Source organism: Lacerta agilis, chromosome 1 (genome assembly GCF_009819535.1).
Source record: "Lacerta agilis isolate rLacAgi1 chromosome 1, rLacAgi1.pri, whole genome shotgun sequence".
Taxonomy (NCBI): domain Eukaryota; kingdom Metazoa; phylum Chordata; class Lepidosauria; order Squamata; family Lacertidae; genus Lacerta; species Lacerta agilis.
This window is the reverse complement of record NC_046312.1, coordinates 58,811,334-58,838,156: the sequence shown is the minus strand read 5'-3', so window position 1 is coordinate 58,838,156 and position 26,823 is coordinate 58,811,334. Positions and strand designations below refer to the sequence as shown.

The following is a 26,823-nucleotide window of genomic DNA, read 5'->3' as shown; positions in this document are numbered from 1 at the left end:
TCCGGAGGAAAACACATAAGCTCCACCCAGCAGATAACAAGCACTCTACTATTCAAATTAGGCCCCAGTATTTTTCTTACATGTGTGATATAAATTGGTATTACTGTTGGGGGTGTGGTGTGTCTGTGAAAAGGCATTCAAGAAGGCTGGAACACCCTAAACCAAGAGTGAAGGGCAAATTTTGCCACCAATGCAGCAGTGTCTCCTAGGACACCTTATTCAGTCTTGTGGGGAAAGATACTGGGTAAACTGTTCTTTCTCCTTTATTTATTTGAGTCGCTACTGCTCTTGTCATTGGTGACCCTAACTGAGAAACAAGCCCACCCCTTCATTTGTATAGTACCATCCTGTGTTCTGTTTCTTGGTCACACCCATATGTGACGAACAGTCACAGATTAAGATGGAATGTTGAGAGGTGGGAGAGAAATGAGACATCCTAAACTCCAGGGAATGCAGCAAAGCTTCAGAAATGCATTGTGGAACTGTAGCTATGGATACAGGGACATATCTGTGGTGAAAATTAATTTTACATATCATACAATGATTCTAAAGAGAGTTATGATTTTATATCACACTTATAATAAATGGATAGAAAAGGCTTGGCATAAAACTAGAAACAGATTAGGCCGTCTTCATCCTCCCAGCAAAGGGAAGCCTGCCATATCAATTGTCTACTTTAGTTCCCTAATCCTGTCTTAAACACTTTCTTTGTTGCCCTTCAATCACATCTCAGACACACATGGACTTTTTGCCACCTAATTCGTTCGCCAATCTATCAACATTTGGGCTAATATATGATTCCTCTGAACATCATCCAGCACCACCTGTTCTCTCTCACAGTGTTGGTCACACTGGATGCATCAGCACAGATTCTGACAACTGGTCAAAGCTATATTCACAGTAAGCTATATTTGAAATCTTCTACGTTGTATTTCTTTCTCTTCTTTTGTATTCTGTCTCCTTTATTCTGCTGGGAGAACAGAGTCCATTAATTCAGAGATCATAGACAAGAGAATGCTGCTTCTTTTCATATTCATTCTAATGTTAATACACAGGAGGCTGTATAATTCCATAGGAAAAAAATTCTACAGTATCTTATAATTTATCCTTTGTCTGTTTCACTTGTCTTAATGTTCTTTGACAACAAGAGCCCAAATATTTTTAATTAGCAGTATCAGCCTTTCTATTTTTTATTATTTTTGCTTAACTTTATTTAAATTCTAAAAGCTCTATTATAATTCTCCAGCCAATTTCATTCCACAGTAATTGCAAAAGTTTGATGTGCAGCCAAGAGGTGTGGACACTGGTGACATTACTGAGAGCTGTGGATTAGAGTTTTACATTGTGCCGCACAAATATGGTGGCCTTAAACACAGAAAACTACAGATATTCAATGTGGAATCTGGACCAGTGGCAGAATTTGACTTCCCAATGAATCCAGCTACCATTATGAACAAAACACATCACTACACCTCATGTCTATCTTGTCTGAGGATCTGGGTCGGTTGGCAACCAGATGAAATCAGTGATGTTGATTTCAACAGCCCTAGTATCACAGGTCAGCATTGTCTGGGATCCACACCCTAACACACGAGTAAGTAGCAGCACTGACTATAGCCCCTGATATATGTGATATATTTGTGCTGTAACTCAGACATCAAATCTTTTAATAACATGTTAGGTGAGCAAATTGTAGCTATCTCTTTGAATAATGTTACTCCTCATACTTTGTGTTGCTGATTTTTTTTTTATTTCCATCATGCAGTATTTCGAGGGTGGGGGGAATTTTCAGCCTGAGGGCTACATTCCATTCTGGGAAAACTTTCGGGTGGAAGGGTGGGATTAAACTACTGTACTTTACTGTACTTAGTATAGGAAGCATTAGAAGTGCAACAGCAGGGATCGTTTAAGGGGTTGGTTTTGTTGTTGGTCTGGATGACAGCAGTCTCTACTTAGCTGGAGGTTTCAGTCAGTGGGGGATATCTGCCATTTAGGAAAATGGTTGAGATTTAACAGCAGAGTTGGGGGGTGGGTCCTAAAGGAGTTTTTCTACTGTGCAGGCCTGTATATGTCTACTCAACATATTGTTCTTGTTCAGGTTACCTCAGTAAAGTAGGATAAGATCATTTTTTACTCTGAACTCCATCTGCTTTATCCCAGTCATTCTGCTAAAGCAAAGGATACCATTTTCCCTTGGGAATGAATTAGCATGACTGTGTGTTCGACTTGACAGTCCTCTATTTGAAGGGATCCTCTATTTGAAGGGCTGATTGGTCCCAGCCTTGATGAAAAATAAGCAATCTTAAGAGGGGAAAGCAGGAGCCTTCAAGTTGCCCATCAGCAACTTGGTCCTCAATGTCAGCCTGAATGGAGATATTTAGGTCAGCTGGTCACAATCTTCCCCACTGTCATAAGCGGTGCTGTATTTCTACGAAGATAGCAGTTATTTCTAAATTTTCACCTATACAAACAAATTAGCACATGCAATTTTATGCAAATCTGTATTTTGTGACGCAGATCTTCTTCTTCTTTTGCAATGTGCTTAAAGGTAAAGGTAAAGGGACCCCTGACCATTAGGTCCAGTCATGTCCGACTCTGGGGTTGCGGCACTTATCTTGCTTTACTGGCCGAAGGAGCCGGTGTACAGCTTCCAGGTCATGTGGCCAGCATGACAAAGCCGCTTCTGGCAAACCAGAGCAGCCCACATAAATGCAGTTTACCTTCCCGCCGGAGTGGTACCTATTTATCTACTTGCACTTTGACGTGCTTTCAAACTGCTAGGTGGGCAGGAGCTGGGACCGAGCAACGGGAGTTCACCCCATCGTGGGGGTTCGAACTGCCGACCTTCTGATCAGCAAGCCCTAGGCTATGTGGTTTAACCCAAAGTGCCACCCGTATCCCACATGTAAGTGCTTACGCTGGAACAAATCAGCCTTGTGGGTTTACCAGCTCCAGTGACCAGTAGGTCTTGAGGCTAAGCTGATCTGCAAACTGTCTTACTCCTTAATGGTTGCCACAACTGATGTTCCAGGTTAGGTCTCTATTTGCCCTCTTCCAGTGTAAAAATCATACAGAGCACTTTCTATGAATCAAGATGAAGAGCCTGGAAAGAAAGACAGGTCTTTAAAGCATTTCCGCTTGCAGAGCAGAGACAGGAATACCTGACCCAGACAAGCCATTTCCAAAAGGAAGAAGAGAACAGAGGCTGGAGGTCTTGCAGTGAGGAGTGTTTTGAGGTGAGGCGGGGAGGTTACAAATGACAGCCAGCAGGAATTAGAGTGCCGTCATTCCATCTCCTAAAAATCCTTAGTGGACAGTGATGCCTGTCTCTGTGGAGATGAGACATGCATTTCAGAGAGTGAGAGCATAAAAAAGAAAGGCAAGAGATCTCTTGTCTTGTCTGAGGTGCAAAGGGCATCTTTCTCCTGAAAATGGTTGGCAAGAGGTGAGTGCGGAGGCCAATGTCATTCTCTTTCAGGCGAGCGCCTTTGTGTAAGGACATGTTGGCCATTTCTGCTCTCTTCTTTAGGTGGGCAGCATCAGTGTGAGAGTGCCTAGGCCAAATGTTCTTCTGGCAAGCAGCATAAGAAAGAAGGTAATCCTTTTCTAACCCCGCCCCCACCCCCACTTTACAACCCCGATTTTACTCATGGAACCTCCACAAATAGCAAAGTCTCCCCCGCTTCACAAGTTTACTCCCTACAACAGAGCTTTCCAAACTTTTCATGTTGGTAACATGCTTTTTAGACATGCATCATTTTGCGACACAGTGATTCAGTTTTACTAGCAAACCAGAGGTAAATCTCACCCATTTCCAGCCCCGGGAGGAGCGCAGGGAGCATTCATATGACACACATACAAACTGCAGCTGACACACTAACAAGTCACGACACACAGTTTGGAAAGCTCTGCTTGAAGAGTGACAGGAGTAGCAGTGAAGGGTGGAACTAGTGTGTATATCCTTGCTGCTCCCTCCCTCAAGTACCAGTGAGCTCTTTTAATAATGCCTGAAAAGGGATAGGATTAATTGACAATGTCACAATTTGGAAAACAAATCTGAAAGCTAAGATTTAATTCCCTCCTGGAAACTTAATTATATCTGTCAGAATGGCAAAGTCAGGTAGAGAAGACTGGTAATTTCACTAAATGTGGCTAAAACATATACCTATAGCTACATGTACTTGAATCCAGCTTGTATTCAACAGTTCACATTTCTTGCACATTCTAGAAGCAAGAAAATGTTGATGTAGCAAAATCATGTAGCCATAGATCATCTCTTATTATTCTCTCAGTTCTGGTACATGACGTTTCATAATCGTGGCAGTAGCATGCCAGCAAATATACGGACTCTAACGATTCATTAGTAGGGTATGAATCATTGTCAAACTAGTGCCTGGTTATTGACCCAAATATGAATGAAAGGCCTCATTGGTGAAACAGATTGTAAGATGCAAATATAGCACCAGGCTTGTAAATAGTTTTGTGAGTTGTTGTTTTTTTTCTGGGGATGGGGTAGGCTGTATGCTTGAGCCCCTTCTAATTTCCGGATCCAACAAGCATTCAATGGTCAGAACAGCCAGGCCAGCTTCTTGGTGAATTAATGGCCCCTAAGTAACAAAGGAAGTAGCTTTGTGCCAGAGGGAAATGAATGGAACCAGCGGCGTACGAGCCGCTTTGCTGCCTGGAGCAGCAAACGCAGGGGCACCCTCCTGGGGGCGGGGTGCCACTCTGTAGTGCATGTGCGTCATGATGTCATGATGCATGCACACTACGGAGCGCAGTCCGTCTGGGCTGCTGGGCGTGAGCAGCCACGTGGATGGGCTGCCTCAGCCCGTCCGAGTGGCAGCTGCTTGCACCTGGCATCCAGGACAGACTGTGCAAGTGTGCACATGTGCACATGTGCAGTCCATCCTGGATGCCGGCCGCGAGTGGCACCCCGTCCGTGCGGTGGCTGCTCATGCGGCAACTCGTAAGGCTGCAGAGTGTGAGCAGAGGCCACACGGAAGTTGTGTCGGGCGGCGGCTTGGGAGTCACGGGGGGTGGTGCCAAGTGTCACCCCCCCTCCAGGCTGGAATCAGGGGCGTGCCACTCTCAACGCCCCCACCTTGCTACACCACTGGGTGGAACCCTCCTTCACCTGGCTGTAGGTGAGAAGGACAAGGGCAAAGGTGTGAGAGAGAGCTGGGCTACAAGCATCCTGTAAGCAGAAGCCGGAGAGGGAGAGACATGCTTGATTTCTGCTTGACTATGGCAGAAGCAAGACCTTCTTGAGGTGTTAGTGCTGCAATTCCCTCTCTCATAGGCTCATGTTGTATATATGTGTGAATAAACTATATATAATAAAGACACCATACTTTCTACTGTCCAAGGATACTGAACCCTAGGTAAACACTTTGAAAAGATAAACATTATTTAAATTCACTTGCCCTATTTAAGTTTACTTGCCCACGAGGTTGCTAAATATCCTACCTGCTTTCACAGGGGGCAAATGTTTCCACACTGAAAGGGGGACAGGAGGGTCAGCACACCTTTATTAAAAGTCTTGAAATAAGTCCGTAACAGCAACTCAGCTATTCATGCACAGCTATGTTAGACACATGTGACCCAAAAGAAGATGAGAACCAACTTTGGTAAAACATAGTAACCTAAGAGGCAGTTCTTACACAATGCAGTATACCAAGGAAATGCCTATTTTTGCATGCTGAGTGTGAGATTTATCTCTCTTTTAACACCCCTATCTCCTGCAAATCCTAAAACATTCTTGACAGTGACTTGGTTACTCTTGACTGCACTGTGTTTCTCGAACAGAATACCTCTTCAAATTATTTTGCATTATGATGTAATATTGTTTGGGGGTGGGGACAGCTTTCTTCATTGGCAAGAATAAATTTAAATTGATTATAGATTTAAAAAATATCATTTGTTTTAAAAGTTACTAATAAAAGCTATTAAGAGGTTTCAAAGAAAAGGAGAAAACCTAAACAGTGGAGGGAAGCAAACAATCACTTCAGTATCATTCCATACAGGTGTGTGTCATATTAAATGAACTATAACAATTAACATACAAATTATATCTACTCTTCATATCATCTGTAAAAGGATGACATAAATCATGAAAAGTTTAGTTACACTTACTGCACACAAATTAATATAGTTGGACATTTCTCCTGTAAGCCATATTTTAGTTAAGCAATTTTAATAATGAGATGCTACTCTTCTCCCCATTAGTAGGTACAGTAGGGACGTGTATAATGATCTCTGGCAATGAGCCGGCTGACCAGCAGTAGGAAGACTCCCATCAGTTCAAGATAGTTTTATTTACAGAAACAAACAACCAGAGTGGAGCTTCGCACTCTCTCTCAGCAACGATAGATGCTCTAGTCTGAATCAGAAGCCCACCCCCAACAGGAACTATGGAAGAACCTCGTCTTTCTACCCCTCCTCTTCCGCTGTTCTTTGAGCCTTTCCCATCACTGGTAGCGAGGACTGAGAGCCTGGGTTGGCCCTTCCCTACTGTCAGTGGACAGAGTTTCCGAGCTGCTTGTAGCCCAGCTTCGCCTTGGCCGCCTTCCAACTCTCCCTCTTCATCAAGCTAGCAGTGTCTGGCCTGGAAAGGAGGGGCTGTAGGCTGTCAGCTCTGAAACATAACACTTCTCCCTCATCTGCAGAGGCAGCCTCTTGCTCACTTACCGAGGTTGCCTCCGCTGCCGGGTCCCGGGGGCCTATGTTCCTGACAATATGTTTTAGCTAATGGCAATAAATTCCAGACTAGCCCATGATGTTCCCTATGCACAGTCCCCTCAACCCATCACAACAGTATAATGAATGGGTTCAGAAGTACTTCAAACTATCACTATGTTGTCACTATTCAGTCGCACAGCAGACACTTAGGTTTGTGCAATTAATGTGGATTTAAAAATGTGCAACAAATCCACTTTAAAAAAAATATTACACTTTTGTGGCTAGATAATTGATGGCGAAATGTACTAAAAGGTGTAAGATGGATGGAAATACATACAACTGCACAAACAAATAAAGATGGATGCTCATTGCAGTATGACCTCCCCACAAACCAAACAGAATGAGTGCTTAGTAAAAAGTGGGCATTGTATAACCTCTGCATAAGCTTTATGCAAGCAAATTAGAATTAATATTCAATCAACAGGTCGTGTGGAAGAGCTCTGAGTGCCCACTAAGTAAAATCATCATCATCATCAATTAAATGTGCATACCGCTGTATATCCACAGGTCTTAGGATGGTTCACACCCCCCAAAAAATGACCTTTTGCCAAAAACTAAAGTTATTTGGGGACACCTTGTCCATATAACCTGCTTCACCAATATTTCTCCTGTTCTCTGTGTGCCAAAGAAGCCCAGGGGTACACTGTGGGTCTCCTAGAGTCACCCTCATTATTTTTTTTTACCAGAGTAGAAATAATGTTTCAAGTCATTAATGAATTCTAGAGGCGATGAAAGAGCCAATGATCTCTTCTGCTATTTCACACAGAGGAATAAAAAATAGATTAACTGTCTATATAGCACTGCCTGCTGATAATAGCTAGACAGGTGGAAAGCTGGGAGAACCACAGGAGATAGGCTTATTTGTCTCCATTAAGAAATATAAAATACTCTTTTTAGATACTGTGCACACAGGTGCTGATGAGGAAATATGCTGCTGTCAACTGCTGCAGTTCCATCATCCATACTCCCCCCATCTTGTAATAGTAGTTTCAGCCAAGTGTTATGCCTTCCATGAAGGTTTCACAGTCATCCATGATAAGGGCTGGGCTACGATCAGTGATGGCAATGAAATATATAATGTCCTGCTCTATGAGTTTGTGAGGGGACAAAACATGTGACTGATGTAATGTAATGTAATGTGTTTGACGCACATATATTAGGTTTTGTGGATAAGTGGAAGAAAGTGCAATGCCAGGAGTGGAAGAAAGCCAAAAACAACAACTCACCTATGTCAATGAAGGACATAGTCAAAACAAAATAAAATAAAAAATTCCTTCCAGTAGCACCTTAGAGACCAACTAAGTTTGTTCTTGGTATGAGCTTTCGTGTGCATACACACTTCTTCAGATGATTTACAAATCTCTAACATCAGCACAAATTATCTGAAAATATGGTTATGCCAGGAGAATGAAATAAATGCCATCCCTCATGTAAATGGTCCTTTGCCATACAGAAGAAAGAGGGAGCCTTCTGCAATCTATGATCCCCCTGAAGTGATAAAGGACAACCCTGGACTCTACCTCCTCACCCTGTTATGACTATTCACTTAAGAAAAGAGAAGGCCTTGCAGCCACTTATAGTGAGTACATTTACACTTAGCCCGTTTTTTTTTTTCCAGCCCATGCCTGAGGTCCTGGGTTGCCTCTGTCATGTTAAAATCTTATATTTCAAGCAATCCAAAACAGATTCATGAAAGGATGAAACCTGAGAAAACCTATTCCAATAAAAACTCCTCGCTGGATATAAGTTATTGAAATGCAAACAGTTAATCAAATAAATTCTTTCCCATGAATTATTTGTTCAGCTGTGTTCATTACAGAGACAAATCCACAGCAGAATGAAAGTTATCTGCTGTATTTCTTATTTTATTTCATTCTTTCATCTCCTGGTTTATTCGGAGGCCACAGGCATTATTCCTGTTTATCAGCATCTCATCTCTCTGGCTTCTTTTCATTTTCCCTAAAAAAAGAAAGAAAGAAATACCTCCATTAGCTATAGAATTATCTTCTTGTTAAAGGCATATGCTTACAAAGCTGGGAAGAACAGCTGGCTTCCCAGCCCAGTTTTGCCTCCCAAGCTTTCATGTGGCTCTCAAAATAACACAGTAGCTGAAATGATGTCTAATATTGTACTTAGAATAATAGAATTGTAGAGTTGGAAGGGACATCGAGTACCATCCAGTCTAAACCCCTGTAATGCAGGAATCTCAACTAAAGCATCAATGACAGATGGCCATCCAACCTCTGCTTAAAAATCTCCAAGGAAGGAGACTCCACCACCTCCTGAGGGAGTCCGTTGAACACTGTTGAACAGCTCTTAGCACCAGAAAATTATTCCTGATGTTTAGTCAGAATTTCCTTTCTTGCAACTTGAAGCCATTGGTTCAGGTCCTAGCCTCTGGAACAGAAGAAAACAAGCTTGTTCCATCTTCCAAGTGACAGTCCTTTACATATTTGAAGATGGCTATCATAGCTCTTCTCAGTCTCCTCTTTCCCAGGCTAAACATACCCGTCTTCTTCAATTGTTCCTAATAAGTCTTGGTTTCCACACCCTTGATCATCTTGGTTGCCCTTCTCTGTTCCATCTTGTCAGTACTCTGACAGTACTCTGTTCTGACCAAGGCAGAACAGAGTGGTAGTATTACTCCCTTTGATCAAGACACTATACTTCTGTTGATACATCCTAGAATGACATTTGCTATTTTTTTATTTTTATTTTTTTGCTGCTGCATCACATTGTTCACTCATGTTAAGCTTGTGATAAACTAAGATCCCTAGATCCTTCACACATGCACCACTGGCAAATCAGCTAGTTATCCCTGCCTAAGTGTAGAATCTTACATTTGGGCCATTCCATGAAAAATGAGCCAAATAAGAATGCTAGATGAGCGCTGGACTTTGGTGAGGAAGATTCCAAACGTGCAGTCTAACCATTTTTTTAAAAGCTAAAGACAAAAGAAGTTTATTTTATTGACCTTCTTTTCAAAAGTCCACCCACGTAGTCTTCACAGAAGTTTTCTGATGATTGTCCCACCTGTGACAGCGTTTTTTCCTTAATTTTGTATCGTTAAATTTCTTAAACTTAATTCCTGATTGCATAGTTGTAACCAATAAACATTGATTTAAACAGATATGCTGAGTTTATCATTGATTCACCTCCCAACTCACAGAGTTTTTCCCTAAATCAAACTTATCTCAAGCTCCATGTCCTTTTTTTGTCCCACCCGTGACAACACTTTTAACATTTAATAAAATTGTCAAAAATATCCATAAAAATAATAAAAAATTAGTAAAATGTTCAGTATCTTATTAAGAACATAGTTTAAATTTTGGTTGTTAATTTGTATGTATATTTACATTGTTACACCTGTGTGAATACCAAAAAACATGGTCAAAGTGTCCCACCCGTGACAATGGAATGGCCCATTTGTCCCTATTGAAATTCATTTTGTTAGTTTTGGTCCAGTTCTCCAATCTGTTATGGTCATCTTCAATCCTGATTCCATCTTCTGTGGCATTAGCTACCCCTCCCAGTTTGGTGTTATCTGCAAATTTGATGAGCATCCTTTCAATTTGTTCATCCAAGTTGTTTATAAAAATGATGAACCACTGGTCCAGGACAAAACCCTGTAGCACCCCACTTGTCACTTTTTTCCAGGATGACGAGGAGCCATTACTGAGCCCTCTTTGCCTTCAGTTAGTCAACCAGCTACAAATCCACCTAACAGTTACCTTGTCCAGGCTTCCTGTTTCCAGTCCATGTGATGGCGGAGGCTCTCTCTACATTGGAGAGAGGTGCAGGCAGCAGAGAGGAGAGTGAATGGGGCTAAAATTGGTCTCTGAAACCTCCTGGTGGTACGGGGGGGACTAAGGGGCCCACTGATGCCTTGATGCTTCCCTCCCGAGCAGATTGCAGTGGGGGGAAGGGAAGTGCAGGGTCCTAAGTCTGCTGCCATGACGCAAACCCCTCGGGTCTGCCACCGAGAGTGGGGAATGACCCTTGTAATTTTTGAACTCAATTGGCATTAAGCAAGGGCCCTTGCCGGAGAAGATGCTTGACATCGGAACTGCGGACTAAACAGCCATACAGGATTGATGTTTGAGATTGGAAAGGATTCCAAATGTTTTGGGAAGTGGAAAATGGAGAGGGGGGGCTTCTTTGTTATGTTTTGTATTTTGAAGTCTCTTGGGTTATTTGTCAACCCTCTCCTGAAATAATGATTATTGAAATAATGATTAATGACTACAAGTGAGAATCTGAATCTGTGTATGGAATGCTTAAATAATAAAAAGGGGGGTGAGCCATTCTGTTTTGATTGGAGGATGTTTGAGAACTTGGGTCTATCCCCCTGAAAAGACTGTGGAAATTTGTATCTGGAAAATTTGAGATAAACTCTTGGTATTCTTGATAAGGACATTGGCTAAAGTAAAATCTTGGTGCGGTGGCGCAAAAAGAATAGACTGTGAACAACATGGAGAGATTCGGCAACTCCAAGTGAGAGGCAGTCCCTCATGCTGGAAGAAAGCAGGAAGGTAAGAGGGTCCCAAACAGTCTGTGGGATGGTACTGAGAGAAATAACTTATCCCCCTGCACTGATGAGATTTAAAGGAGGTGAAAATGGAGAGATTTGGAACTTGTTGAGAACAAAGGCAAGAACTGTCGCTTTTGGACAACAATGGACTTCTTGGAGTATTATGGGATGGAAGTGCCCACCTGAGCAGGAGGAGGGGCAGAGTTAACCTTGAGATACCAGCTTTGCTCTGAACAACAACCATAATACCACTGCAGGCACCCAGAAAGGAATGCCACTCAAGGTCATCTTTGGAAATGGAGACGTTTGATATAAATGGCAGAGGATAAGGCCAATGAAGATTATATATGAAGGTTATATATCAGAACTGTCATACACAGAATGAAAGCAAAAGAAGTATTGTATTCTCACTTGAAGTTTTACAAAAGTATGTTAATGCTTTAAATAATGTTTCAACATGACTGGAAATGGCTAAGAATACAGCTGACAATTAGGGAATAATTTTGGGTAATGGATTGTAACTAGAGACAATGAAAGTACTTAACAAAGTAATATTAGAAGCTAAGGTCACATCAACAATGGCAAGTGGGAAGTCATTTAATTAAAATTGTATTAATTTGGTATTGATTTGTAATAATCTGTGGGCTGAAATTTGGAAAATTAATTTAAAATTTGGCAAAAAAAATACCTCATCCAGCCCACATTTTACCAGCTTCTCTGCAAGAATATCATGGGTGACTTTGTCAAAAGCCTTACTGAAATCAAGATGCAGTACATCCACAGTATTTCCGATCCACCAAAAGAAAGAAAGAAATGAGATTCTTCTGGCATGACTTGTTTTTGTGAAACCCATGCTAGGTCTTAGTAATCACAGCATTCTTTTTTAAATGCTCAAAGACCAAGACCAACCATTTAATTCTCTGTTCTAAGAACTTTCATGGTATCAGTGTCAAGCTCTCCAGTCAGTAGTTACCCGGGTCTTCTTTTTCACCCCTTTTGAAGATGGGGACAACATTTGCCCGCCTCCAGTCTGCAGGGACTTCGCCTGTTCTCCAAGAATTATCAAAGATTATAGACAGAGGTTCTGAGATTACATTTGCAAGCTTCTTTGGCACCCATAAGTGCAGCTCATCAGGCCCTGGAGATTTGAATTCAAATAGGTGTTCCCTTACCACCTCTTTCCCTACCTTGGGCTGCAGCTGCCTCCTTACAACATTTTTTGTGTTATCATCAGGTTGGGCACTGCTTTCCTTTTGAGTGAAGACAGAAGCAAAGTTAAGCAGCTGCACCTTCTCTCTGTCACCCAATAGCATTAACCATCTTCTCCATGTAGAGGACCTACCACTTGCTTGTTCTTCTTCTTGCTTCAAACCTAGCCGAAGAAACCTTTTATTATTATTTTTAACTTCTCTTGCAAGCCTGAGCTCAATCTGAGCTTTAGTCCACCTGACATTCAACCTGCAATTGTTGGCTACTCATGTATACACCTCCTTTGTGATTCCCCCTTTCTTCCATTTCTTATACATGCACTACATAAATCACAGCTTGTCTGCAAGCTCCTTATGCAGCTACACTGGTTTCCTTAGAGGCCTCCCCCCTTTTCTTTTCTTGTTGGAATTGTCTGCATTTGTGTCTCCAATACAACACAGAGCAAGTTTACTCAGCAGCCCACACCCTGTTGCTTGTTGCTATATGCACAATCACTGAGAGTTATTTCTTATGATGAAAAGACGGAGAGGCACAAATTAGTGCTGGATCTCCCTAGCCTAAAGTAAGATTAGTTGGATCAACATCTTCCTACCTGCCAAATCCTAGATGAACACAGCTATCCATAATTCCATTTGCCGGCATTAAAGCGCCAGCTCCCCATGGAGGGCTCAAGTCAACACACACAACTTTCTTCTTATAAATAAAAGTAAACATTCAATCACTAGAGAATTAGAGAGTAACTCATAGGGAGACAAATATCCCATTCGGTTCCTTTGAATCGGCAGTAAAAAAAGAAAGCATAATATTTTGTTGTGTCCCTAGTCTAGTAATATTGTCCCTTAGCTACCACTTTTGCAACAAGGTTAGGAGTGCGTATAATAAGAAAATGGGCACCAATATTGCAGTGACTCCATTCTAGACATTTGTGCATGCAAACACACAAGATCAATGGAAATATATTGAAATATGATGAAATAGGTTTTTAAAATGGTTGCCTTGGAATCTAAAAGAAGAAGGGGGGGTGGGAATGGGAAGGAACAGAAGCATTGTGCACCAAGATGAAATGGCATGGTCATGCTCAGGCATAATCTGGACAGTGGTGCAAAATGGCCTTGTGACACATTTACAGAGTTTATTCCTGTTGTGGAGATTTTAATTGTACTTGTGGATATTAAAATAGTACTTTTGACAGAGGAGATTCTGTTGTGTACTGTGTGGAGTGGGCAACAGTTTCTTTTTTTCAAGATTACAACTTCTGTGCTCATTACTGTGTAGCCTGGTGAGTAGTCGATAGCCATAGTTGGAAGTTAGCATATTGAACTAGGACTAGAGAGATGTGGGTTCAAATACCCACTCAGCCATGAAACTTGCTAGATAACCTTGGGCCAGTCACAATCTCTCAGTCTAACCCACTTTACTGAGTTCTGGGAAGAAGAAGAACCATACCATAGACATCTTTCCTTCAAGGAAGAGTGGGATATACATATTGTCGCACGCCACACCAATCTCTGTGAAATTCCAGGCTTCCAGGGTTCCGTTTCCTTGAAATCAGGGCCAACAGAGACTGCGATGCCTTTATGATAAATGGTTTATTTACACATATATACAATCTGAGCCTACGATGGAAGGGCTCCTAGCATTAACACACCAAGAAGGTCTTGTTTCTCCCAAAGTCACAGCCTTGTATTCCCATAGAAATGGCCCTAACTCTGTGGCTTCAGCCTGCTTCTTGACCAGCTCTCTCACACTCAACTGTCCAGGCCTTTGTGTTTCTCACTACCAGGCAGGTGAGGGAGGGGGCCCACCCATTTGCCCTCTGGCACAGAGCAGGTTCCTTTGTTAGACTAGCAACTGAACCTAGGGCCCTTAACTCAACAATAATCTTGCCTGGCTAGTTCAGTAATAGAATCCTCCTTGGATCCAGAACACTTGCTGGATCCAGGACCCCAGGAATTAGAAGGGACTCAGGCACCATGCAGGTTAACCCCTCCCTTCAACTTCACAACAATGTAGACCACTTTGTGATCTTTTCTGATGAAAAACAGTATATAAATACTAGTAATAAAAAAAGAAATAAAAATTGTAATAGTGAACAATAAAAGTAAAAAAAAAAGTTATACTCAATAAAGATGGGGGTGGCCTACACCCAAGAATAAATCACATGGAACAGAGGCTAGTGTTTTTTGTCCATTTTCACTGAAGTTCATGAAAATCATTCCAGTTAGTCCTTGAAATCAAATTAAGTTCAGTGCCACATCCAGAAGCTGCTGGGAATTGGATGCTTTCATCTTAATCCCTTTCCTAATACTTCTACCTCCTGCCTGAGTTAGGAAGATTGTTGACACCAATCCAAATTTCACCTGCAGTAGAATTCTGGTGGTTTTCTCTGTTGTTCGAGCAACGTATAGGCAGCTGATATTTTCCTTCTATGTTATTCCCACCCTTAGGGAATGTAAGTGTTCACAAGGCTGACAAGTATACTACAACTGAGATAGCCGAAGTGTCTTTTCTATTTATTTCCTCCCTTCATTCAATTCCTCTCCTTGCCTGTGGAAAAAAGAGCTGGAAAGCCAGCAGAATTTAGTGAACACTGTTAAGTCAAGGACTGTCAAGAGCATCTTGATAGACAGATGAGCTGTCGCTTGTATTGGGAGTTCAACTCAGAGCAAAAGATATCAGTATTTGGCCCAAACAGAACCTTGATAGATCTCCTTGGAACTTGTATAGTAAGCTATTCCCCTCAAATGTGTTTCTTCACATGTATTGTGCAAACTTGTGGGATCTTCCCTGATATCTTACTGACACTGTAAAACTCCATCACATTATCACCCCTTTCTCCCCTGAATAACCTTTGCTAATCTATTGGAGAAACTTTCAGTGAATTTCTACTTAAGACACCAATGATTCCATACATATAGGAGTTTGGCTGATAAATCTTTCTGATATCAGTGGAGGAATATTAGCAGTCTGTGTGCTCCATAAGGGAGGAAGCAATATTTCTTCACATACTAAAGAGTTTTATAGCAATTGAATGGGCAATATTGTATTTTTAAAAGCTCAACCCATTTCCTGTTAAGAATTATGTTATTCTTTTCTGAGGGAGTATTGATGTGATGGAAATAAATAAAGAATAAATAAAATAATAAATCTGCCAAAAAAATAATGTTCCCTTTCGACCAATCTTTCCCAATACATTTACATATTAAAGCATGCCCTGGACAGATATTAATATTAATCAGTGTAATGGGTTTGACAAATATACCACAGCCACATATTGTTGAATACCCAACACTGCTGAAGAGTAGCAGAGCTTTGCTGAAGTAGATTTTCTTCAGAAGACCAAAAATTGGGATGCTGTGAATCTTTTCTATTGCTATCATTATTTAAGCATCTATATTGGTTGAGAAGAATTAGGAAATAAACAAAAAGCAAGCCAGGTTGTTTCCAAGAGAGCCAGACAGGGTCTCCAGGTTCCAGGAAGGACAGAGCTTGAAGGGAACTTCCAGTCTGTTTATAGCTAATCTCATGGTCTATTAAGACGAGATCCTAAACAAGTGTTTTGCTGCCCTGGGAGAAATATTAAGATGCTACGTCCACACTGAAATCCACAGCTCTTGATTTTGGCAATGAATTATTGACCCTTGCTGGTTTCCTATCCTGCTTCATTCTCTCAGCCTGCTGGTCTGTGGACTGTGGCTTGCCATCTCTGTGCAGTTTCCCAGTGAGTCATAGTGCTAAGGTTGGATGGGGCTATTTGCACACTCAGGACCATGTAAACATTGCGAAAGATATAGGTGTAACGTGCAAACATGTTATGTCTAGGTTTACATCTGCAGAGTGCCTGTTTCGCAGAGAACTATAGCAGATGCAAAGGGTTCTTGTCCAGCTAAAGCTGCAAAAAGCGGATGGAGTCTTTGTTTCAGTGTTGTTAGTTGACTCGTCCCTAGGAGTCTGGGTCTCACTTATACTGAGGAAGCAACTTGCTTATCTGAGTCTCTCTGGGACCAGAAAGAGAATAGTTCTTTAAAAACTGGACTGCATTGCTAGTTGTTTAAGAGCAATGTGTGGATTTGTATTTTCAGTGCTTTTGTAACAATTATAAAGACAATTTGCAGTGAAACTTTGGAACCCTTTCTTGTGGTGGAGAGCTTACCAATTCAAACTCTGCACAAGCCCCCCCCCCCCTTTGAGGTTCAATGGCCTGAAATCCCAAGAGGGGTGAGCTCCGGCCTGAGTGAGGAAGAGGAGATTTGGCTTCCCCCTTCATCACCATCACCCATTCTCAAGCCACATCTCTTGCCTCAGCTACATGTGAAATGTTATTGTGCCCCTGTACTTGCTGCTTATGAGAAGCAGTGTTTGTGTGTGTGTGGTAGCTCCCCTTGTCCCTGCAGCCTGCTTCAGCCAGAGCTCCTACCTCCTGGGACTTCAAGCTACTGGTATTGAAGTGAGGTGAAGGGAGATGTTTAAAGCAGCTGACAGAGCTGAAGTGGCTGATAATCTGGTTTGTGATGGGGAGAGTGCTGTATTCTGTTAACTATAACTTTGTCATGAGGATCTCTAACAGCAGGTAGGCAGTGGAAGGTAGGAAGTGCTGACATCTGAGATTGAATTCTTGGATCAATTCTGCAAAGGCACAGCAACCTATTCTTAGCGAATGCTGAGATGGTGTCTCTTAGTGAGCTTGTGGGACCCACTGAGGACAGCAGAGGACAAATCACACCCCTTTGTTTCCTTCCTAGTCGCTATACCAAAACTTTTATGAACACTGCACTGGCAAAACACATCTGCCCCACAACCCTCTCCTTTTCTCATCCAAAGCTCTCCGTTGAAACATTTTGAACTGAAACAATTATAGTTCATTTTCTTGATTATGGATGCTATTTAAAAGTGAATAGAAACCAATTAGAAACCACATGCACATACATCAATCTGCCACCCACCACCACCAAAGAAAACATTTTTTGGGGATTTCTTAAGGGAAAAAAATAGTTTGGATTTAAAATGAACCCCATAATCACATACGAGGGGCCCTGGTGGGTGGATCAAGAGACCATCTAATCCAGGATTCTGCTTCTGAGAAGCTTACAGGCAGGATATAATGTTTTAGACATTCACTCTGTACTTTCCTAGAAGTTCTAATATAGTGTCATAAATTTCATAAAGGGCCCAAGCTCTCTCACACACAATCCTGAACTGGTTGGGCAGCCAATTTAAGAGGCTGCTTGCTTGGCTCAGCATGATGAACTTTAACTAGTGTGGTCCTCTCCTCATTGGACTACAGCTCTCTTCACCTCTGACCATTAGCTATGCTGGCTTGGTCTGAAGGAAATTAGAGCATGGCAGCATCTGGAGGCCACCATGTTTGTTACCCTACCTAAAAGGTTATTGTAATAAAGCCATACTCCGGTTATATCACTTTCCTGCATTTTCCTACATCCCTGAAGAATCTTTCAAAGGGCATAGACAATATCTCAGCTGTGTTGCTTTCCCTCAGAGGTATACTGCATCCCAGTATGGGGGTTCCATTTAGCTATTATGGCAAAAACTCAATGATAGGCCTAGCCTGCATGAATAAATTATGGAGGACCTATTCTCCTTAATCTTCCATGAAAATGAACTTTGCACAGATTTTTCCCCCATACTTGCTTCCTGATTGAATTTTGCTGTACCTGGTTTATTAGATTTTGACCTAGAGAGAACAGCAATACTCTACTCAGTAAGCAAATTTCCAGATAATTCTGTCTGATAAATATTCTAATAGGCTGGACAGTGGCATAACAAAATGAAAAATACAACAGTGTTGCTTGCTGGTGCGCGAGCTATTTTGCTGGCTATGCAAGGTTGGAAGCAAGAATAAATAAAGTGCACATAATTACTGACAGGCAAATCTAAGAGAAATAGGATTTGTTTCTGAGATCACTGTGCATAGGTTACAACTAAACTGCTGGCCTTGGCAGGAAAAAAATTGCCTGCAGATGAAAATATTAATTTGGGGAGCTCTTAATATGCTATAAGAGCCCATGCAGCAATCTTCTAGGTCAATTGTGTATTAGAATTCACTGGCTGATGCTCCAGAGTAACGTACCAACATTTCCCAGTAAAGCAAACAAGATTTCTTCATCAAGATGGTAGTGAAGCTGAAGTCTTGCTAGTTTGTCTGCAGCCAGCATTAATACACTCTCCTCTCTTTGTGGACTGCTGATGAATAAATCAACAAATATAAGCCAACCTCAATTTACTCTGAATGTCATCGTGTTTTTAGGTCCGATTGTAAAGGACAGTGCATCAAGACACCGCCCTCTTTCAAACAAGAAAATTAATTGCATCGTACATTAATATAACTGCAGTATGGAACATTACAACTAACCATAATAAGCTGAGTTTTGCATAGCTTTGTGCAGAAAGGTGGTTAGCTCATAACATAAGCGTACTGTCAAGAAAATAAATTGCTTTTCTCACTTTTGGTTGTGGAGTGAAGCTACTGCAACAATTTAGCCAAAACGAGGCCCTTAATTATAGCACCTGTGCAGTGTAAAGGGACTAATGTTGACAAAAGCCTTGGCAGATTGCAACAGAAATTCAATAGAACGAAAAGTTTAATCACCAGTGAAATGTGAATGAAATAGATTCCACACATGATGGACCTGTCACAGGCAAAAGGTTATTAACGATTGTTAGAGCGGGCGCTTGTCCTTGTGTTCTTACTAAACCAATGACAAATAGATCTGAGGGAAACACCCACCAGCCCCGGAGAATACAAAGCAAGTGTGACTGAATAACTTAGTCCTGCTCCCGACACCAGCAGAAGTAGCAGTCCAAAATCTGTAGGAAATGGATGATATCTCATTAGCATACGATGCAGCAAGTAACTTTTATGTTGGCCCCTTTGTACTGAAGCACAATAAACAAGCAGTTTTCTTCCTCTTTGATTTGCCCCGTTGACAAGAGAAGACCACAAGGTTGCTTCCAATCCAGGGGCCACATAATGCTTGCCCATCACAGTGGTTAAAGTTGAGCATCCACAGTCCCTTCAGTGCCTGAATTTGGATTCGGATTCTGTGTGAGTTTTCTAAGTAAAGTGGTCCTAGTCTCCAATCATGAGGCTCCTAATTCAAGACTACAGAACAGGCTCTTTCAACATTTGCCATACTCTGCTCATCCAGGTCAAACTTAGACAAGCTGTTTTATTATGGAATATATTCCTCGGGGGCAGTTTTGCACTTCCATTTAACTTACCTTCTTCCTTGCTTTCTGTATCCTTTTATCCTAACTTGCTAGTGTAACTTAGGTGTACATGGCCCCGGTATTATCAGACTGCTGGCCAATGCTTCCTTCCAGAGCACAAAGCCCAATGTGGCGATCATCCTTTTTTCTAAGGATACATGAAGAATATATTCAGTTTTTCATTCACCCCCCCACACACACAGACAAAAAATCCCTGCAGCCAGATAATAAGATTGGAAAGTTACATGGCAAAACAGTAAATCTTAGTAGCATTTTGAACCTTTGAGCTAAAGTTTCAACCAGTGTTATAAATTCCCGGCATATTACAGCGTTAAAAGGATTGGAGTATTGTTAAAACGCTATAGCTGAGAGTTTGGACTGGGGCTTCAGAGTTATATTTCAAGTTTTATGCCATTAATTACAATCACTGGCAGCACAGTCCACGAACCAGTTAAGCCAGAATGATTATATCTAAGCCGCTTGCCTTCATATCATCTTTCTTTTAATTGACTTCCATAGGGCTAAATTGGATTAGATCCAAGTGCTCCAGATTAACTGGTCTGTACAATAGACTGGCACTGACCTTAATTAATGGTGAAGAGCCCGAGTTGTATTTCAGTAGTTTCTGGAGTCCTGTTTCAAATTCACAGACCTACATCTGAAGCTGATGAAATTCTACTAGTTTTAAGGGACTGGAGATCAGGGTGCCAGTTACCCTGCTCATTGAGGTGGCACCAGCATGAACTGGCCAAGCTGCTAGTAGAATAGACATGTGCTACCTGCCATAGGCCCCACACGCTTTCTGGGAGTTTTAAACTGTTTTTTTAACATTGTGTTTAAATTGGTACAACCCACCTTGGGGTCTTAGAGTCATGGGTGGGTAATAGATTGTTTGGTTGTAAGTCATTTTGGGTTGCCTTGGTTAAGATAAAGTGACTAACAAATTTAATGAAGAGTAACAATAAATTATTATGATCATATTTAAGAATTGTTGTTGTTGTTCAGTCGTTCAGTCGTGTCCGACTCTTTGTGACCCCATGGACCAGAGCATGCCGGGCACCCCTATCCTCCACTGCCTCCCGCAGTTTGGCCAAACTCATGTCAGTCGCTTCAAGAACACTGTCCAACCATCTCATCATCTGTCGTCCCCTTCTCCTTGTGCCCTCCATCTTTCCCAACATCAGGGTCTTTTCTAGGGAGTCTTCTCTTCTCATGAGGTGGCCAAAGTACTGGAGCCTCAACTTCAGGATCTGCCCTTCCAGTGAGCACTCAGGGCTGATTTATTTAAGGATGGATAAGTTTGATCTTTTTGCAGTCCATGGGACTCTCAAGAGTCTCCTCCAGCACCATAATTCAAAAGCATCAATTCTTCGGCGATCAGTCTTCTTTATGGTCCAGCTCTCATATTTAAGAATACAGCATGACTAATAATGACTGTGATATAATATCAACCACATAATAGTTACAATTGGTTTTCCTGGGGAGTTAGCACCTGTTTTCAAATGTTAAAAGTGTGGCACTTACTGTAACAGCTTCGTGGTGAAGTACTGGCACCATTTTTCCTGAAAAAGCACCGCTTATAATAAAGCCAATTTCTATTTGCTTGGCTCAAACACTGATGTTAGAAGCAGCAACTTGTTCACCAAGCCACATTATAGTTAAAGAGCACCTGAAACTTTCATCTGAAGTGCTGCTATCATTTTACACACACTGAGCTGACCTTTGAACTTTGCGGAGCAGCCTGGCATTTGGGAGGAGGAAATTATGTTGGCAAGGTCCACAGGACTCCTGCTTTCGTTGCTGATCTATGACTGCTTTGCTTTGCTGCCAATGGAGGCCTTTCCATCTTCACAACTTTGGGCTGGGCGAACCAGCACTCAACCAAAGGTCGCAAACCAAAAGCAGGAACAAATGAAACAAAGTGCAAGTAATAAGTTTTAACTGGAAAAGCTTTAGGACTCCTAGGACTCTTTATGCAGTTAGAGCTAACTGGGATACTGTTCACTGTGGATGAGATAATATCAGCATTGCAGCAAATAAGCCAATCATTGAATCTGTATAATTATATTTACACAATCATCCCACTCATTCCGTTTTTTGAAAAAGAGATGTTCTTTTCTATCTAATGTGCATTTATATTACAGTTGTGTGTGGGTAATTATAACTGATCTCACAGCTTTCTTGACGCTTTTCTCTGTCCAATCCATTCATCTTTTTGTTGTTCTTTAGTCTTTTTGTTGTGTGTCTGCCCCCAGCCCCAAATTAAGTAGAGCTGGCTCTGTGGAAAAGTGGTAAAATTACCACCACAGCTTTTCTTTAATGGTTGGTATCTGTTCCATGGACCTCATTCCAAAGACTCACCTTTTCTGAACTCCACAATAGATCACAGCTGTTTTACACTGGCAGTTTCTTATTAATATCCAATTTAAGAAAGATCCAAACATGGAGAACTCATCTTTTCCTTTATGGCATAATTAGACATAAACTGCTTAGTGCTGAGAAGAGCCTACATCTTCCCCCATCCAGTTAGGACTGCTTTTTTCTCTTTCTCATACTGAAGAGAAAAGCTGAATCTCCAAATGTTGTCACTACCTAGTAAAGGGAAGGGGAGGAAATGGGATACGGCAGATGATGATGTGCTGACAGCAACACTACAAAGTCAGTCTGGATATAAAGCTTTATCCTATCAACTGAAGCTTTCTCTCTATCAATAGAATTTCATTTTCCAACTCCTTACTGTTCTGATGGTAAAGAGAGAAGAAACGATTAGTAGTAGTAGACTATAGGGGAACAAATTTGCAATAAAACACACACAGGGAGAGAGGTTGATCCCACAATGAGAAAAATGACTAGATGGGTATGTGATGTATTCTTCAAATGCCTTCTAAACAGGGTTCCATGGCAATGAGAGTTTTCATTGCTTCATGTTGATTCATTGGGAAGGAGTATATTGCATCTGAACCCATGCACCCACCCAACAGGTTTTGCTGTTCCTTGACCTTGCTATGGCTGGGGTAGTTGGTGTATTCGGGGCCGGCTAGGAATTTGTCCACCAGGCAAATTGACTCTGGCCTGGTGGTTTTGCCTACCTCATGGCAATAATCAAAAGTGGCTTTGGGCATTGGGGCAATCTTAGTTTTGGATGGAGGGGAGCTTGTAGTTACTGTCTGCTCCTGCAAATGCTGGGGTATCCCATTAAAGGAATCCGTGGGAGGGAGAGCTGCCAGGGGGCCAGGGCCAAAAGGGCTCCCCCAGACGGCAATCACTGCTGGGGTCACCCTATATGATGAAAGTCTTAGGAACCCAAATCAACTGACTCACCTATGGCATCACTTCTGGCAGGCAAGCTGGAAGTATTCAATTGCCCCATGCCCAAGACAAACCTCTTTCATCTGTATTCAATAAAGTTGTGGCCTGTTTTGATCCCAATCAGTCTATGTTGTTCTTCAATTATTCTGGGGGGTTGGGGATGGAGGTGTGCAACACCTGTGCCTTCAATGACCACTGTGGGAATATGCTCCGACGCCTCCCGCGCACGCAGCCGCTATCTTGCCGATCTTGTGCTGCCGCACGCGGAGGAAAGAAAGAAGATCCGGCCGGGATCACGGAGCTGGAGTTGAGTTCCCTCCGCTCCAGGAAAAGCGTGCCAGGAAGCCCCCTTTACTAACGGTCCCTGGAGCTGCTTCCTGCCCGGAAGGGCGCTTTATGCTTAATTATTATTGGTTGCTTTTATGCTTACGTTGCTGTGCAAATTCACAATAAATAGCCCCTGCCTCTGTTAGAGGGAAGGAGAGCTCACTCACAGCCATTGAGTGCACTACAAGTTTGACTGCAGTCTCTTTATTTTCGGCCACCTTCTGCTGCTTCGGCCGCCTTTGCTTCTTCAGCCGCTTTTGCTTCTTCAGCCCTGAACCTCCTATCTTCTATTCCTCAAATCTCACAACCTTCTGAAATTGTTGGAGCAGGTTACTCCAAAAGACCACCTGAGTTAGAAAGCAATGATGTATCCTGATGCAATGGCTACCATCAGCTGAAAGTAGCTGGTATCTCAGCAGAGGCAATGGAATAGCCCTGCTAGTCTCTGTCTGCTCTGTAGTTGGAATGGCTGGTGTTAGATAAGAGTTGGGAAAACAGCATCCATGCACGGAAACATAGTCTGGTGACCAAATTTCCTTTTAGGCAACCTGCCGGAGGGCCATGTTAGTGGTGGATGGGGCCAGAGACAAATGTGAGTGAAGCAATAAATGTGAATTTCACCTTTGTACAGTAGGCTAGTTTCTTAACATTCACATGGCCCTCTCTGTACTCTACCCTGACAAGCAAGAAGCAATGACACCTCCCACCCAGGTAAAAGCATTCGGAGACGATGCTAAGCAGGGCTGGCAATGAGTGTGGCTCATGTGTGTGCGTGACTTGGAGAATCCTGAGCATCAGACAGAGGATTGGAGGGCTGCCTTTGTCCCTGGGGCCTGAGGGTCCCCACCCATTCATTAGTGCAACAACACTCATCTCTGCCTCACTTTTTGATCCTTGAGGGCCAGGGCTTCAACTGAAGGGGTTGTGGATATCTCTGATCTGGAGAAAGAAGCAACCATGCAGTTTTAAATGTCTTGTACTGGCAATTGAATGTCTCGTTTCACCACATCTTCCTCCAGCACTGGTTCAAACTCTGCATTGGTGTTGGTCTGGGTAAAGTCGAGAGTATTAGAGAACTGAGGTCGTATCTGGGTTTAATGCTTGCAGATTCATAGGATAAGATTCCAGCACTTTTCACTAGGAGATGGGGCAGAACTTCACTCTTTTAATCAGCAGGTTCTATAGTCAAAGGACTTGCAGGAGATATTCAGCAGTTTTCTCATTAAATAACAGACATCCAAATCTTTGTCTGCAGAAGACCCAGTATCTTTCTTCCTTTATTTATCAGATCTCTTGGATCAATGCACTGTGTTTCAGAGCCTTTGTCAGGGAAGACAGGGTCTGATATTCAGCAAAGTGCAAAGACATGCAAGCCTTGTGTCATGCCAGGATCCAACAAAGGATTCTGCTCCAATTCATTCGAGGACTGTTATTCTCCAATTGTCCTCTTCTACAAGAGGAGTGATCTTCAAATGAATACCGAAAGCATCATTACACTGTTCACTGTCATGATCTGAGCTGTATAAGGTGGTTAGAGAAGTGGCCTTGTACCAGCACAAATGTGATCTTTTCCATGCACTAGGGAAGACAGAACCACCCCCTGCAGTAGACCAAGTAACTTGAGAATCAATCAAACTGGGCATTGCATGAATTTAAAGTAGGAAGATAAGGGGCACTGCAAGGCATAGGCATGGGGGGGGGGAAATGTGGCAGTACTGTGTGCAAGATCAAGACTGTCAAGGGTTTTAAAGCATAGGAAGCAGCAGGGCAAGGGTAGGGGAATGGAAACAACACCCTTTGCATGCTCTCCGCAGGCAGAGCACCCTTCAGAGGCAGCCTTGTCACTAGTTATGTGCTCTGCATGTGTTCAGGAGTGCTGCCGCCTTGAGGCGGTCACAAAAAAAACCTGGCACCTTTCCTTGGTGGGCCTCTCACCCCCATGTTGATGGCCAAGGACCAGCACTGGCTCCTAGCACGAACCTCCACAAGGGACCAGGCACAATCCCACAGCAGAATATCTTGGAAGAGAACATGGCAGGCTATCTGGAATCCTCCACACTGAAACATTTTGACACAGGTCTCACTTGCCCCCATGATTGCCCACCCTCTCTTTAATGGAAACATCTTGAAAAGCAGATCCCAATGTGTCTGTCAGTCTTTTTCTTCATTGCTGTTAATTCTGTCCTGCAGGCACAAACTTGTACAAGAAGGCGCTTAACTGTGTTAATTAAAGATGCCAACCAAGCACGATGCTTAAAAATGATGCTGCCAATGGGATGCTCTCCTTTAAAGAAAGAGATTGATTTAAGGCCCTCAGCCAACTGCTCTTTAAATCTCATTGCCACTAGCTATTGAGTTACAAAAAAAACCAGAAGAATCAAGTCTCCTTTGACATATCTGGACTGTAGCCATGCAGTGGAACCAGATGGAGACACTGACAGTTACTCTTCATTTTGGGGGAAGGAAATGAATTGTTTCAATTAGACATGGCTTCTTGTTGTTTTTCTTTTGTTAATGTGCTCTAACACCCCTCTACCTTCCCATCTGCCTTTAGATGCCAAGTCGAAATGCTATTATTTCAACGTGCTTTTGACTTGGGTGAACCTGGCTATCGTGGTTGTTTGTGTGGGGGCGGTTTTGCTCCTGCTGAATTGTGCAAAAACTTGCCGATTGGAGTTCAGTTTATAAATGCTGATCAACCTTGTTTTTTTTAAAAAGCACATTTATGCCTGACTAATTGCTGTGAGGGATCCTATACAAAGCAGAGCAAATATGTTTTAATTGCTATATAAATAAAATCTTAATAATGATCAGTCTGCCTTTTCCTGTCCCCATGCTTTGCCCATACGTAAAAACTGAAAGAATCACAAAGTTCAACTTGCAGGATTGCTACTGTTCCCTCTGCTTTATTCACATTTTACTCCTGCTCTGCAGTGCTATCCTGGCCATGTTTTCTGAGAAGTAAATCCCACTGTGCTCAGTGGGGCTTACTCACTAGTAAGTGCACTTAGAATTGCAGCCTGAAAATATTATCATCATCTCAAGTGGACCTAGAGCATCTGGTTCCCTACTTGCTTTTTATACTACAGAAGTTGTATTAATAGGATTCCGTGGGAGGACATTTAAGGCTTTCCTTACTTGCACCAGGGAAGCTGATTTATTGATTTTATTGCATTTGTGTATTTGGTTGATTTTTCCAAACCATTCAGAATGGGTTGTCTAGAAATGGCAGTGATGATGTTGATTGTAGGAGAAAAGGCCTAAAGTAGGCAATCTCTTCCCTGAGCACATGCCTTTGAATTCAGGATTCTTACAGCACCACATTAGACTGTCAAGATTTAGCTACTTAATTTAAAGGGGCTGACATTCACTGGGGTTGTTAACATGGCAGCCTTATCTTGAGACAGCACTCGGCTTCTCTAAGGTTATACCAGGCCATTCCCTTTCTCCTGCACACAGCCTATTTGAGCCTGTGCTTA

The 26,823-nt window shown here is 42.2% G+C and overlaps 1 long non-coding RNA gene across 1 annotated transcript in view; it reads left to right on the top strand.

Moving 5' to 3' along the window:
* Positions 1 to 721: 721 nt before the first annotated feature.
* Positions 722 to 26,823, top strand: part of LOC117060755 — an 89,405-nt gene continuing 63,303 nt past the window's right edge. Inside the window, exon 1 of the long non-coding RNA XR_004428028.1 lies at positions 722 to 900. This is a non-coding gene — a long non-coding RNA (uncharacterized LOC117060755). The remainder of the gene's footprint in view (positions 901 to 26,823) is intronic.